The sequence below is a fragment of the Tasmannia lanceolata genome, unplaced genomic scaffold (assembly GCF_043159265.1).
Source record: "Tasmannia lanceolata isolate RefF3 unplaced genomic scaffold, GAP_Taslan_0.1 ptg000020l, whole genome shotgun sequence".
NCBI lineage: Eukaryota > Viridiplantae > Streptophyta > Magnoliopsida > Canellales > Winteraceae > Tasmannia > Tasmannia lanceolata.
The window spans coordinates 1,266,486-1,283,385 of NW_027518697.1; the positions used below are offsets into that span (position 1 = coordinate 1,266,486).

The 16,900-nt window shown below is 42.4% G+C and overlaps 1 pseudogene; it reads right to left on the reverse strand.

Moving 5' to 3' along the window:
* Nucleotides 1-2,291: 2,291 nt before the first annotated feature.
* LOC143854786 (uncharacterized) overlaps nt 2,292-16,900 on the reverse strand; it is a 30,373-nt pseudogene continuing 15,764 nt past the window's right edge.

Below are 16,900 nucleotides of genomic sequence, written 5' to 3' on the forward strand. Positions count from 1 at the left end.
ATTAGAAAGCCCTAATCTGAGTCAAATATGAACAGACAAAAATGCCCCTCTTTATCAAGGGGGATAAAATTTTTAGTGGGGGTATTTTGGGTATTTACAGAAGCAAAACAAGTTGGGTGTTCACAATTCCCATTTGGATTGCAGACTCCAATGAGGTGGAGATAAGAGTTGTTTATCAAAGAATCAGGTTGATTGATCATAATATTCTTGATCAAGTTACAGTGGGAGGGGATTTCCTTAATTTCATAAATCGGTTGAAGGGAAGTCTCCCTCTTTCTTGGCGGTTTACAAAATGGGTTGATGAGATTTTGGATCGTGTAGAGGGATCCTCCATATCTTTCCATCACGTGAGAAGATTAACGACCAGTGAGGCAGATTGGCTAGCGAGTGAAGGGAGCCTTTAGGGCGACATTGGAAATGTCTGATTTCCTCCTTCCTTGATATGTGTTGTCTTGTATACTTTGTTTTTCTTTTCTATTTTTTGATTGTGGGTTGATCATCTCGGGCTAATCCCCTGGTTCTCTTTTCATTATAATATAATTTGTTTTCATTCAAAAAAACTTGACTTATAGGTGACGTGGGGGTGATAAAAAGTTACGTAAGTGCTCTTATTAAGTTTATAAATTAAATTATGGAAATCAGAGTAGCTCCTTTTCAACTAGGCTGGTATAAACCTGACGCACTTGCACAATCAGGGTGTGGAGGTCTCAATTCTTATCGAAACAACATCCCACCACACCAACATCCTAAACTACAACCATGCATACAATAGAACAAAATTGAATAAATGAAAACGTGTATTTTTTTTTCTGAGTTTTTATTTCATTTTTCTACTTTGACATTCATCAATTATATTAATTACAACTAGCATGGTAGGCCTCATATTCAATCAAAATTGCCATGTTGGGGTGGAACATTGTTGGCTTAGGCAAAATGGGAAAGATTCTATGGGGGCCCTTGTTCCTTTCGCAAGTCATTTGGGAGATTTGGCTTGAAAGAAATGCTCGAATTTTTTAGGAAAAATGTTCTTCCTTCTACCTTCTAGCTTGGAAGATCAAATACAATGTGACTATGTGGGCTAGTCATCATCTAGATTTTTGGGGTTACTCCGTTGAGTGCATTCTTAGGAATTGGAAGATGATCTCATCAGGCACCGTCACAAAGAAAAAGGCATCAGCTTTTTGGAAACGTCCTTCCCCCAATACTCTTAAACTCAATGTCGATGGTTGCTCCTTTGGCAACCCTGGCGAACAAGGAAATGGAGGCATGTTTAGAGATTACAATGGCGTCATCCTTCTTGTGTTTTCAGGTCTGATTGGTTCAATAGATTCCATGGAGGCTGAGGTTCGGGTTATCCACCTTGGCATGCGCATATTTAGGGAACAAATGGAAGGTAAAATAGAGGTGGAAAGCGATTCGTCTAATGTTATTTCTTGAGTTCAAGGTAAGAGTGTAGGTCCTTGGAGATTAGCTAACTTTTTGGATGAAATCTCTACATTGCATGAAGATGGATTTATATCTTTTGTCCATATTCCTAGAAGTGCCAACGATCTTGCAGATTGATTGGCCAAATCAGGGGCCTTACAGGATTCCTTGTATGTTGGGCAATGTTTGCCCGCTGACGTGAACCTGTAATCTCCTGTGTCTAATAGTAGAGTTATCTTTTACTAAAAAAAACCATGGTAGGGCCCACCTACCCAAATACTTATTGACGCAGGGAGCGTGAGAGGCAGTAACACAAGATGAAGATCAACACAAGAAGTAAACTCGTGGGGGTTTGAAAACCCATGCCATGGTTTGGAGAAAAGCTCCAATATAACAGATGACAGGAGCGAAGCTCCTTCACCCATGTGAACGAGCCAATGCTCTTAACAAAAGATATCCCAAAAATAAACTTTATTCAAATCTATCTTTTTTTCCTCATGCCATTACATTATATAAAAAGCCAAAATCTAAGAATAACAATCCTAAATTCTTGCCTAACTATTATTCTCAATCTTTTAACTAAAGCAAGACAAATAAAAAGAAAAAACATGACTAAAACTTTCCTAAAATAGTAATCCCATAATATAACTATACCATATCCTAAAACTGCCTATAACTTAGCCAAATCAACTCCAAATAGCGTAATCTTGGGCTCTTTAAGTAGGTAATCGAAAAACTTTTCTAAAAACACCAAAATCATGCTAAAAGAACAAGATTTGACGTCCCAAAAAAATACCACAAATAAAATGACGAAAATAAGAATTTAAAAATAAAAGATTTGATCCACGTCGCACGTTCTGCATCACTTATCGAGGTCCGAAATCAGAGATAGTTAGCTCGTTGAAAGAATAAGTGCTACCACCTGTCGAAGATTGATCCGATAGGAGGACTCTCCCTGGAGTGAAATTTGGAGGTTGTGCAGGTTGTGGAAGTGAAATGGATTCACTTCCTAACATGAGAACAACAAATGATATGGTGGGTCTATCTGCTGCATTTTCCTGGACACATAACAAGTTAATATGGATGCATCTTATCACTTCACTTGTTGAACATGATTCCATCAGCAATGGATCAATCAACTCCAAGCTTTTGCCTTCACTCCAAAGCCTCCATGCCTAATTATGTAAAATTGGAACAAAATGTTTTAAACCCATATTCTTTAAATAAAAAAATGGTGCATAAAACTTAATTTAAGAGAGAACATACGTATACAAGAAGGCTTTGACGATATTCTGTGAGAAACAAACGACTATTCCTTTTCCCGCTTACTATCTCTAGCAAGAGAACTCCGAAGCTGAAAACATCGGACTTCACAGAAAATAAGCCCTCCATAGAATATTCTGGAGCCATATATCCACTGTTGGAATTCAAAAAAACAAAAGAAAGAAGATTAGAAGCGCCAGAAATAGAAACTAATTGCCTCTTTGGAAAGCAGTTAACTAGATCATTCCTAAAACCATTACAATCATTATTTGCAAATAATCATATTTATGCCAAAACCATTTGCATATAAGACCGCATTCAAATAATTCATAGCAAGACAAATTTTCATTTGTGTAGATGCTCTTTTGTTCAAAAGGGAAACAAATGCAACCTTTATGAGAAAAGATTAATGTCCAATTGCAATTTTTCCATAGCCCAACATGTAATCATTATTTGAGAATAATCATATTTATGCCAAAACTATTTGCAAGACAAATTTCAATTAAGTAGACGCTCTTTTGTTCAAAAGAAAAAAAAATGAAACCTTCACGAGAAAAGATTGATGTCCAATTGCAGTTTTCTCTATAGCCCAATATGTATTTGTCATTGTTGAATATAATCTTATTGCTTTTATTTCTACACATAATAATAACGCACTTACATTGTTCCAACAACTCTTATGGTATTATCTGGACTAAATTGATTTCCTCTGAAAACCCTGGCCATTCCAAAATCAGATATTTTTGGATTCATCTCATGGTCCAACAAGATATTTTTTTTTGAAAAGGGCAACAGATTATATATATATATATATATATGTAAAAACAGAACCGAGGTGGTCCTGAAGGAACAAAGATAATACAAAGATAGCAGTACAATAATTCAAGGAGGTAGATAGTCAAAGCACTCAAACGCGGCCCGAAAGACTCCTTTCTTGGCAAGGGAGTCTGCTTCCGCATTGGCTGATCTCCTGACATGGCGAAAAACTATTGAGGAGCCCTTAGCCCTGTCCTCTATTTCCTCTAAGAGAGGCAAAAATCGCCAAGGGGGAGAAGCGTTACCCGAAAGCCAGCGAATAACATTTAAGGAATCCCCTTCGACGATAATTTTGTCGCACTCTAGACGAGGCATCGAGAGAAGCCCGCTATGAACGGCTCGTACCTCTGCCTCGTTTGAGTCTGCCACTCCGATAGGTCCCGAGTAGACCCAGAGGACTTCCCCTTTGTGGTTTCTACATAACCCCCCTACTCCTGCCATTCCTGGATTGCCGATAGACGATCCGTCAAAGTTAAGTTTCAGGGATCCCGGAGGAGGAGGAATCCAGGAGGGGAGGATTTTCACTTTGGTAGCCGATTCCAAGCATATGATTGACCATCCTTCCCAGAGGTCGAAAGCTGAAACAAAACGAAACAGAGGAAGGCTTCGAGCCCAGGATATGACCGCAGCTATCAACTGAATATAAATCCAATAGGGAGATCTAGCCTTCCCTTCAAAGATACGAGCATTCCTCTCTTTCCACAAGAACCACCATGAGGCCAGGAGACACATCTTCCACAGCGTTCTGCCTTTCCTTTTCCAAGGAGTCCAGGCCCAACTCTGAATGAATTCAGCCATAGAGTTGGAGGGGACCCAACTGATTCCAAAACGAGAAAAAATAAGACCCCAAATATGGCGAGCAACCTTACAGTGTATGAAAAGGTGGTCAATGGATTCCCCAGCGGATAAACATAGAGGACAGTGATCTACCAACCACATTCCTCGTTTCCTCAAAAAATCCATAGTTTGAATGCGGCCCCAGCTAACCGACCACCCAAAGAAAGCAACTCTCGGAGGGCAAGATTGTCTCCAAAACGAGGAGGACACATGCTCCACTGAAGAAGGGATCAGATGGTTATAAAAAGATTTGACTGAAAATATCCCCGAAGGATTCCAAATCCAAATCCGACGATCTACGCCCGAAGACTTGATGAAGCAAGAATCCAATAAGGAGAGGAGGGCGTTGTAAGAGTTTAACTCCCTAACAAAGAAGTCTCTGCGAAACTTAAGAGACCAAGCCACCTTCCCATGTTCCCTTACAAAACATTCCGACACCCAGACCTCTTTCTGAGATGAAACGATGAATAAGTCAGGAAACATCACTTGAAGAGGATCGTCCGAACACCAAGGATCCTGCCAGAACCGAATCTGATCCCCCCTATATACTCTGAATCGGACGCCAGGAGCAAATAACGACTTCAACTTCAAGATGTCCCTCCAAGCCGTGAGACCTTTGAGTTTAAAATTATCAACAGAGTCCCAATGCCCATGATCTGAACCATACTTACTTCCAATGACCCGGACCCACAAAGAGGATTGTTCTTCGCCAAATCTCCACAGCCACTTGCCCATAAGGGCCTGGTTAAAACTCTGAACCCTCCTGATACCCAAACCTCCATTTTTAGTAGGCAAGCAGACCATACTCCATTTAATCAGGGAGACCCCCTTGGAAGACCCTGATCCGCCCCACAGGAAGCGTCTCTGAATTTGTTCGATGCGTTTAGCAACCGAGGCGGGACATTGAAAAAGAGATAGAAAATATATCGGCATATTGGATAGAACGGCCTTTATAAGCACCAATCTACCTCCTTTGGAAACCAACCGGCGCTTCCAGGTGGCCAAACGTCGCTCAATCCTTTGAATAATAGGAGCCCATAGGTTGTGTTTCGGTCGACCCACACCAAGAGGAAGACCCAGATAGGTTGCTGGAAAGACATCTAAATCACACCCCATAATTCCGGCGAAAAAGGATGCATCGTTCTCAGAAACGTTGATCGCGAACAACCGAGATTTTGCGAAATTAGATCTTTGACCCGAAACCATCTCATAACAACGAAGCATAGCTTTAAGGTTAAGAATCTGGGATATGACCGGAGAACAGAACAGAAGAGTGTCATCCGCAAACTGAAGAAGCGATACTTCCACCTTGCTCTCGCCAATAAGGAACCCTTGATATAGCCCCAACTCACTTCCTTTTTTCAGCAGTCTGCACAGTGATTCGGCCACAATCAGGAAAAGAAAAGGAGAGAGAGGATCGCCCTGCCGCAATCCTCTAGAAGATTTGAAGAATCCTTTTGCTGATCCGTTGATGAGGACAGAAAACCAGGCGGACGATAAGCAGTTCCGGATCCACCCTCTCCACCTTCCCCCAAAGCCCATACGACCCATGAGAAAATCTAATGCTGCCCAATCCACTCGGTCATATGCCTTCTCCATGTCAAGCTTGCATAGAATGCCGCCTTCCCCCTTCCTCCGATAATAGTCAATGGCTTCATTGGCTGTTAAAGAACAATCAAGAATTTGCCGGTTGCTTATGAAGGCACTTTGACAGACCGATATAATTGAAGGAAGAACCACTTTGATACGATCCGCCAGAACCTTTGCGAGGACTTTGTAAAGGCTGCCCACCAAGCTAATCGGGCGAAAATCCGAGCTTTTTGTTGCTCCTTCAATTTTTGGAATGAGGACAAGAAAAGTTGCACCTGTCCCTTTGTCAAGGATGGCTCCCTCAAAAAATTCTATGAAGAATCGAAGAATATCCGATTTTACTGTTTCCCAGCAAGTTTGAAAGAAAGCCAAACAAAAACCATCGGGTCCAGGGGCTTTATCTTTTGCCAGAGAAAATAGTGCTGATCGGATTTCCACCTCAGAGAAAGGGATTTCCAATCCGGCTGAGGCTTCCAGGCTTAAGCTAGCAAAACAAATGTCTTGAGGAATTGGGCGTAACATCCCATCAGCTGAGTATAAAGATCTGTAGAATTCAATAATTTCTTCAATAATTCGCTCCTTGTCAGATACAATCTCCCCCTCCACTTCTAAGGATTCAATTCTGTTCCTTCTTCTGCGAGCACTAGCCATGGCATGGAAGAAGGCTGTGTTTTTATCTCCCTCCAACAACCACTTGACTCGAGATCTTTGGCGCCAAGAGATTTCTTTAAGCATCAACAACTCTTTATGCTCTTGAATTAATCTTCCTTGTTGCTCATAATCCTCCGCCGAGGCCAAACCACTCTCTGCCAATGTATTTATCTCCATCAATCTGTCCTCAAGAATCCTCTTCCTGCCTTGGTCCACTTCTTTCTGCTCCTTATCCCACTCTTTTAATTTCCCCTTAATGAAGCGTAATTTTTTGCCTATAACTACGTCCCCTGGACCTTCAAAGACGCTTTCAGACCACCATCGGACTAAGAGAGCCTCCATTTGGGGATTTTCCAGCCAAGCTAATTCAAATCTGAAGGGGGGCGGGCCCCAGAACTCCATTTTAGGAGACAAAAGGAGAGGGCAATGGTCGGAAACTGAATGGGGTAAAGCCTGCTGATAGACTTCAGAAAGAATTGCCAACCAGTCACCCGAGAGAAGAAATCGGTCAAGCCGACTCCGGTTCGAACCTCTGGCCCAGGTGAAAGAGGAGCCACCCAAAGGTAAATCTGCGAGCTCGTTGATTGCGATGAAATCAGCGAAAGATCTCATGCCCGCAGTGACTCGCTGACCCCCAAGTCGATCTCTTGATCCTAGAACTTCATTGAAATCCCCCCCGATACACCAAGGAGCGGAACATAGGCGACGCGTCTGATTTAATTCTTCCCAAAAAAGACACTTCTCAGAGGATGACAAAGGACCATAGACACCTGAGAAGAACCAGACTGAATTATCATTGCATTTACGGAAAGCAACGGAGAGAGAGAAAACTCCACGCCAAACATCTGTGCTGGCCCACAAGACTGAATCCCAAGCCACCAAGATGCCCCCTGAAGCTCCTTTGGATGCTAAGAAAGCAAAATTCCAGTCAGTATTGAACCCCATGCTTCTCATATCTATGTTACGGATTTGCTCCATCTTTGTTTCCTGGAGACAAACAACCTCAGGGCGCCGATGTTTAACTAATGCTTTGATTTGAATTCTTTTCTCCAGAGAGCCCAAGCCGTTTATATTCCAGGATAAAATCTTCATTAACAACTATATTCCGATGAATTCCTCCCCGCCCTGATACCAGACTTTCTTCCTTTTTTCTGGGATGTGAGACCTTTGCTATGCGATCCAGAATCATAATTGATATCCGATTGAAGTCTCACCAATTCGCGCTCCGTGCGTTTCAGGTTTACTTCGGATATGGAGACTGGAGATGACACTCCAGCGACCTCTCGTAGTTCTGCCTCCTTTATGCTAGACCTATATTCCTCAACGGGACCCGGAAATATTAGACCCAGATGAGAACTAATGTGCATGGTATGATCCACCATCAATTCAAGCACCTGTTGGGAAGAAACCAAGCCCGAGTCATTCCGTGGAGGGACATAAGATAGTTCTGAGTCACAAGGCAGGAGCTGAAAATCCGCCTTGCTACACCATCTCAGTGGACAAAGATGGGAGAAACTTCCAAGCGATACCCTGACGAGCGAGCGAAAAGACCACTCCCTAACTTCACCAGAGAATAAATGCTTTATACCTCCCAAACCACTATAATCAATGATCACCTTCCTTTGCCCCACCCGGCACTGAATGAAGAAACGGTCATCACGAGAGATAAGGATACATCTACTCTTGTGACTTTGCAGACTATGCCCCCACACCCGGTTGTCACCGAGCTCCTCCTCAGTCTCAGAATACGTGAGAGTAGCGCCCATTGTGCTTGAGTCGTGGATGAGGCTCTCCTCCTGGTTCCCAGGACTCGCCAGTGGAGAAGCCCAAAGGTCCTCTGAAGCAACTTCTCTTTCAGAAAATTCCATTGGACCCGAATCGGGCACGTAGATTACATCTACTCGAGGAGAGTCGCTGTGGTGCGGAGGGGATAAGGCTGAGATAATATCTTCAAAGCTGTTGACCTTAGAGTAAGGAGTAGCTGTTGCTGATGAGTCTTGAATAGGACCAGCTCCACTGGACCACCTGTATGCATGTGAGGGACCCTCTTTTTGAAATTCAGCATTTTTGCCAGGTGAGATGCTGCTAACCGGTGCCGCTTTCTGCGCACAATAGGCTGAATGTGAAGGAATCTCCGACTCCACCAACCCGACGACCCCAGCATTTATCTCCGGCACCGACAGCAATGATGAGGTTTCATTGATGGCATTGAAGACATCATAGATTGCAGTTATGGGATGGTGAACTACTTCAGCTTCACTTACCCCTTCAGTAGGAATATTTAAAGGAAGACCCAACTCTTCTTCGGAAACCATCTGCCCAGCCGGAGAAGGAGAGGAGATTTTTGCAAAGTCGTCGTCAACTCTTTCCCGGGAGGCTAGAATCCAACGAATTGTGCCATCGATAGAGCTTTGGAGAGATAGTTCACTTCCGGGGCGTCCTTCAGACATGATCAGCATCCTACCCACTTCATATCCGAAACCCGCATAACACGACAAATCTACCTCCACCACCTGGCCTATTTTCCTCCCTATACGCTGAAAATTATCGGCGCACCATGCTTCAGGCGGAACTCCTTCTATTTTCCACCAGGAAGGCTTCCCCGCCTTAGGAAATTTTGTATCCCACTTCTGTAGATCTTCCAGAGGAGAATGGGATGGAGAGCACCAATCTCTGATTAAGTGGGATCGATTAGCGCCCGCTGGGATGGAAATTTGGATTTCTAAAGGAGCAATTTTATACACCACAGCTTTAGTCCTGCTATTGCGAGAGAGCCAGTCTTCCAGCGCATCCAGATCACCATCCCACCCTTCCTTCATCTTCCCCCATAAGCCTAAGTCTGCATTACTAATAGACTTAAGGGGGACTACTTCAAGGTTGAAAGCTACACCTTCCGAAGTTGCAGGAAGCAACGGCTCCATTCTAACATTCTCTGCTTGAGGCGCTGTTGGTTTAGGAACAAGCCCCCTCCTCACCATCGGATCCGCTGACTGTTCTTGGTGCCCTGGAAAATTGAAGTCCGAACTGGACCAGACTTTATGACACTTCCAACATCTAACCCTCCTTCGAAAATTCCTGAAAGCACATCTGCAACATCTCCAATCTCCCAGTTCTCTATTCTTTCTTTTGTGGAAGGCACTCTCCATTCGTCTTCCCTTCTTGCTTCGGACGGGTAGCCACTCCTCCTCTTCATATCGGTGAGGCCAATTTCTCTGCCCAACTGCCGGCTCAGAGCCAAACTTCTTCCAACCTCCTACAGAATCGCCCAAAAGGCCTGCTTCGGGGTTGATCCGCCGGACCCCAAGAGGGATCAAATTCGCCCCACTGGCCCATCTAGGGCGATCTCCCCCAACACCTCTCACCCCGACGGAGGTCATAATTGTCACGGAATCCTCCTCCGCTCTGCAAAATGTGCCGACCACCGAGCCGTGAGAATCCACCGGATTCTGGATCGGAAACCCACGCGGAGACCGAGATGGAGGAAGACACCGAATCTGAAGGAGCTGAAGAAGAAGAGGTAGAGGATACAGATGAGAAGAAGATCCCTCTCCCTGCAAAATTATCCTTGTGCGAGAATCTTTCTGTAGATGGCGACCAGATTTAATGTCGTGAGGTCCACCTGGCCGGGTGCATAGTTACTTGTATGCTGTGACTATCGTCCAGCATACGAACTATGTCCGTTTTACACACAAGGTGTCCAGGTGTTGAGATACTAACGGTGCGGTGGCACTAGAAGGCGGGTATAGCCCTCACGGCTCCTACTTATAGTATCTCTCCGAGAGTAACTTGTATTGATTGATTCCTGAATGACCGTCGACAATCCGTGGTGCAATCGGCTGAGATTGGTGATGATGAATGGGCTATATAAAGACCGAAAATGGAAGAGATTATATGGGTTTACGCTATGCCCCTTCGCAATATAGTTCGCATAGACGTTTCTTCAAACACCCGGTGGGCATCACTGCTGGAATGTCCCTGTTCCCAAACTCCAAAAGGGCAAGAAATAAAGCTATCCTTCAAAAACCCCCAAAACCCATCTCAACCGATCTGGTGTTGCAATTGAAATATCTTTGAGCGGAGAAAACTGAACATTCTGTACATCTCCTTTTGGGGCTTCAAGAAACTATCTAGAGAAGAAGGGTACTTCTTTTTTCAAGAAACTATCTAGAGAAGAAGGGTACTTCTTTTTTCGGATAAGATTGTGCCATCGTATTTCTCAATATTCAACCCAATTGGAGTCAGATCTTCCTTCCACTGCAACCAGATCTCCCTTTTCACAAATCGATCATCATCGTCACTGGTTCTGCTGTGAGAAACGGGAACTAGAAGAAACGCAGATCGATGCCCCTGAAACGGCAGCCATTAAAGATCTGATAAAATTCGAAACCCTAAAACAGATCTGGAGAGAGCTGAGGCTCCCACTTCTATATGGAAGAAGAGATGAATCGTCCACAACAACTTTCGTCAAAGTCGCCACTAGACCTCCATAATTAAGGAGGCCGAAAGGTGCAAACCCAGTTCGTTATTGGGTTCTAAACGCACCAAGACCTTGAAGGTTGTGGAGAACACTTGCTCTTGTGATCGAACTTTGCGCATGTATCCTCTTCTAGATACTGCAATCTGAAAAGTCCAAATTGCTTCAAGGTTCCCTGTTTCTTGGATCTTTCTCTTTCCTCTTACCTTTGTTCTTGGATAAAATACTGCCACGATGAAATTGGGGAAAAGTAGACAAGATAATTTCAAGATAAAATCATACTGCCACAACTGCAAATGTGAGAAAATCCCCAGAGACCCAAATATTAAAAACCCAAAAAACCCAGAGCATTTGCGTCTAAGCCATAGAAGCTCTTTTCAAAAGAAGTCGAAAGCAGGTTGGTCCAACAAGATATTGCTAGCTTTCAAATCTCTGTGAATGATTCTGATTCGAGAATCCTCATGAAGATAGAGAAGGCCCCGTGAAATTCCGACTATAATGTGAAGACGTCTTGTCCAGTCTAGTTGCGCACGTTTGCTTTGATCTGGGATGATAAAAAAAACAAACTTTGTGCGTTAGGTTATGCTTGTAGGGTCTCATATGTTCAAACGGTCCATCTTGATGAAAAATAAAATAAATAAATAACATGTAAGATACCCAAAATTGTCATGTGAATGAATTCTGTCTAAGAGACATTGGATTGTTATAAATTTGTAATATTTTAATAGGCAGTATTGTCCATCTAAATACTTTCACTAACCATAGAGGAAGCCATCAAGGCTGGTGTTGGGCATGTATTCATAGACGAGAATCATTTCTTCTGTTTCCATGCAGCAACCCAAGAGCCTCACTAGATTCCTGTGTTGGAGTTTTGCAATTAATTTAACCTCATTGTTGAACTCCCCCATACCTTGCTCCGAACCTCTCGAAAGTCTTTTCACTGCTACTTCATTCCCATCCGGTAGAATACCCTGACAGATTTTTCATACAAAATTAGGCCTATTTTTGCAAGGGTATATTTAACCGACCCAGATTAGAAAATCTCATTACCTTATAAACAGGGCCAAATCCACCTTGTCCCAGCTTATAGTCATCTGAGAAGTTATTGGTAGCTTGTTGTATGATACTGAAATCGATCAATGGCAGTTCTTGAGATTCGTTATCATTTTCTCCAAATCCATTTACCTCTAAGAAGTTAGTGCTAGTCGAAGGGCCAAAATTTTGGAATATAACTCCATGGTCACTTTCTAATGTACCTGGATGAGCAACGAAAGAATTTACTCAACGTCTTAGCAGCATCACTAATGGCTGAAAAGGAAGACAGGGGTTTACCTTCTCTTTCTCTGTGTGGTCTCCTCTGGCATAGATAGTAGACGCAAGAAGTTAACAACATAGCCCCAACAAATTCTGCTACTACACTGGAGTAGATTACAGCTCTCGATGGTTTCGTTTCTTTACCTGCATTTAGAAGTAAATATTTTTAATTTTGAGTTAAAATGCGGAGTCACGGTCCATTAATATGTAAAATTAATTTAACTAGTTAGACTGTGTACATAAGCCATATTTGTGTGCGTGTGGATGGAAATTGAAGTATTACTAAGCTACGTAGGTGTTGTGTAGATGTCTTGTGTTCTAGCAGTGATTCATAGTGCTGACAGGCAAATGTGGACTACGTAGATGATGGTCAACCCTAAGAGATTGGCTCGCTGAAGATGCAGAGGATAGCGCCCTGCTGGAGTTTCCAGAGTAGTGCCTGGAAGAAAATTTTAACATTAGGATTGTACTAGGGGTATTTTAGTTATTCTTGATGTAGTGGCATCAGTATGTATAAGTTGCATATTAGAATTACAGGTAATAGAGTTTTGACTTAGCTGAGAGAAATGGTACGAGAGTTTGCACTCCTAATATCAAAATAGTGAAAGTCTATTCTCCCGTGGACACACTATTGAATCACACAACTCTTATGTTTTTTTGCTTTGTATTTCTTGCATGCCATGTTATTAGAGATCTCTCATTCTACCACAAGATGATCTCAAGTAAGGAGTTCATTGTTTTCTAAAACTTTTCATAGAGACAAAAGGTTGTAGGAATGTTTTCATAGGGTTAATAGTGTTTTCTAAGGTGACTTTGTATTGTATTCACACCCCTATGATAACAAGAGACGTGCTAATATTAGTTTCTACAGGTTTTAGTGATCAAATCAATAGGATCCTATCACCAATGTATTATCATGTGGTCCCTTAGTCATGGACACCAACTTAGGATTGCACATGGCCAAATATTAATATAATTACACGACCCCAGTCTACTTATCAAGCATAGGGCCAGATAATACTAGAGATTTTATATGATGTGTGGCCGTGTAAATCTGTATTTTTGCAAATGTACGGTATGGGCCACATTATAGGATGATCCAAACCGTCCATTTGTTGGCCCACAACATAAATAGGTTGTGCCTCAAAAATCATTTCCATAGGATAATCATAACCCTCCGATCTATAGAAGTTTCTATAATGTGCAGTCCCTCTATAGATTGGAGTGTTAGGATCATCCTATTCCTATGGAGATGATTTTGGGGGCACAACCTATTTACGTTGTGACCCAACAAAGGATGGTTGCATCACCCTATGGTTTGGGCTGTATCGTACTTTTTGATTGTCCACACATCATATAAAACCTCAATGTTACTATAAGGTGCGTTCGGTGTGTTTTGTGTCCCACTACTGAATGGGATGCATCGCAAATCATAGCGTGACATGTATTTGGGCTCAAATTTTATTGGTTCATAAAAGGTGCACTAATCTACAAGCTTTTTCTTGAACTGTAAAGAAAGTGTACCAAGTTGAAAGATGAATAAAGGAAGCGAGGACTCACCTTGTGTAGATGTTGGATGGGGAGGGAAAATCTGCGGTGCAGAGGTGTTGTAGAACGGGAAGTTATCGTACCTGATGGTGCAACTTGCTGTATAATAACGATATGAGGTTCTCATGGCGCAGCAGTTCGAGAGATTGGTTGTTAGAATTCTCAAGCACTTTCGGCAGTCATCAGCACTGAGCTCCCTTGTGCACTGCACCAGACCATATCTCATCTCAGACTTGCTAATCCTAACTCTGTCTGCTGCAAACATCGATGTCCGATTTGGGGCCTTTTCTTGCAATTCTGTAAACAAAGTTAGTGGGTTGAAGTCTGCACTATCGGGTCGAGAGATATTGTTGAAGCTGGTCCTGACTAATCCTTTTTTAGTGCTATCCAAGACACCGGTGAAGCTTTGATTGGAGTAGCGCAACATGCACCCATCAAACCATATAATACCATTTGCCTTATTGGGGCAATTATATTTAATGTCATCTCTTGCAATTTGGAGGCAAATCAGGCAATTATCAGAGCTAACATCACCTCTGCAGAGAACAAGGCCGTAGACAAGGTCTGGGTTTTCACCCACAGAAAGAACGCTAAAACCCAAGGGAGGAGCCTTGGTGGTTATATCAGAAAGGAGTTGATTCAGGTTTGTAATAAATAATTGGGAGTCTTGAATTTCATGTCGACACTTGTACTCCAAATAAAGGGGATACGGTTTTGAGCCATTAAAGAAAGAGTATGCCTCGTACCTGATATTGCAACTTGCAGACAAATATCTCCAACCTTTGCTCCATAAGCAACACGACTCTATCTGATTGATCACTTCATTCAAGCATTTCCCGCAGTCATCACTGCTAAGATCTTTGGTGCACTGTGCAAGGCCGTATATACTCTGGCCAATACTCTGGACCCATGATGTGCTCGTCCCAAACATCGACGGCCAAGTTTGAACTTCTTTCGTAAGATTAGAGATAAAAGCTAGCGATATAATTGGGGAAGTTGTATTTTCACTGTTGTAAAGGAAGAACCCAGTACTTGTGTCGATGAGTCCGAAAAAGTTCCTATCAGAGTAGCGTAACTGGCAAGATTCATACCATACAATAGCTTGTTTTGAGTTTTGGCAATATGGAATGATGTCCTTGCTTGCAGTTTGGATGCATTTCTGGCATTTATCTGTGGTGATGTCTCCTTTGCAGAGGAAGAGGCCGTAGACGAGGTTGGGCTTTCCTCCCTTGGTGTCGTTGCCGTAGAATCTCAAAGCAGCTTTGGATGTTAGAGAAGAAAGGAGGTTATTGAGGTTTGTTTCAAACGTGCTTTGATTAGCGTAATCATCGCCTGTACAATTGAATTTGAAAGGATTGGCGCTAACGGTGGTAAGGAAAAGGAGCATGTATGATATGGAGAGGAGGCAATTGAAGGCTTTTGAATGGAAGCTATCCATATTGATTCTCTGATGGGTTCCACTAGAATGATAAGAGAATACGTACAAAGAGATGCTGCTTTTGATGTTCAATTAGAAAGAGATGGGAAACTGGTGGAGAAAATGCCTACTGTTTCAGTTGTGGGGATCTGTTGTTTGTTGTTTGTTTTTCTGATGTTTTTTGTTTTTGTCTTGATCTTATATATCTTCCAGGTCTTCCCCGTTCTTTCTTTCATCGTTAATTTCATGCATTGCAATTAAAAAAACGTGGTCGGACAAATATAACCTGAATAAAAAATAGATGCCACTTAATGGATTGTCCACACAAGAGGCCGGTAAAAGTTTAACCAAAATATAAAAAAAACACCACTCACTTTTCCCAAACCAGTTTGTCGACTTCAGCCACGGTAAGCGTTGCAATATTGTGGATGACTGGAGGCTGGAGCCATTAATGCAATCCAGCATGGAATGTTTTTAGCCTCTGGGCCCACACCAAATGGAAATCCTATTGCTTTAATCAAAACCCTGATTTGTTTGGTTGCCCGGGGTGGCTTGGAGAGTAGTAGAATATGAAGTCAAAAGAAGTCAAAAGGGAGGAAACAACCATTTTGATTTGTCTCGAATTACCTCGGAGAATAGTGTAAGCAGTGTTTGGTTACACGGCATATACTAGGGGAGTATTTAGGAGAATAACTAGGGGTGTCATTACCAATATCGGGAGAGATGAGAGAGAGAGAAGGAAGAGAGAAAGAGAGAGAGCACCATTCCCTAGAAAATTCAACCGAAAGTCATAAAGAGGGGACATGGAGTTAATATCATTAGCGAAGCAATTATTACACGTGAGACATCGAAAGGAGTAAAAGGGAAGTCAATGCTATTTTGGCAACCAAACAAGGAATTTGTCCTACATGGCAGCTATTCTCCAACAAAGTAAGGGTTAAGATTTTGAATTCAGTTCGATAAAAAAAGGTGCTTATTGTGAAACAACCAGTTACTCCAAAAGCTTAAGCTGTTGCAGAAGGGGTTATTTAATCTTTTATACTTTAACACTCCCCTTCACGTGTGGCCCCTCAATTAGGGAGGGTTGGCCTACACGTGGCACCTGTGGCCCCTCTTTTCGGTTGGCCATTAGATCGGTATGGATTTTTAATATCAAGGAAGTTTGAACTCAGGACCTTTGCTCTGATAGTTATTCCAAAAGCTTAAGCTGTTGGAGAAGGGGCTATTTATTTAATCTTTTATACTTTAGGGTTATTTAGTGTTACACGTTGAAGTCTTGAAAAAATTACGTGAAAATTCCATTTCTTGAAAAAATAGCATTTATAAGAGTTTTTTCACGAAGTGGCATTTTTTTTTTCAGGACGTCAACGTATAATAGTAAATAACCCCACATTGTAACACTTATTTGACACACATGCCATCTGTATAGGGGCCTGATTGGACTCAGGAGAGTGAAAAACAAACAGACCACAAGATGAACACCGAGATTTACATGGTTCGGCAGGCGAGAACACTATCTTCTTCTACGCGAAAATAATATAAGGATTACGATGGATTAACCCAAA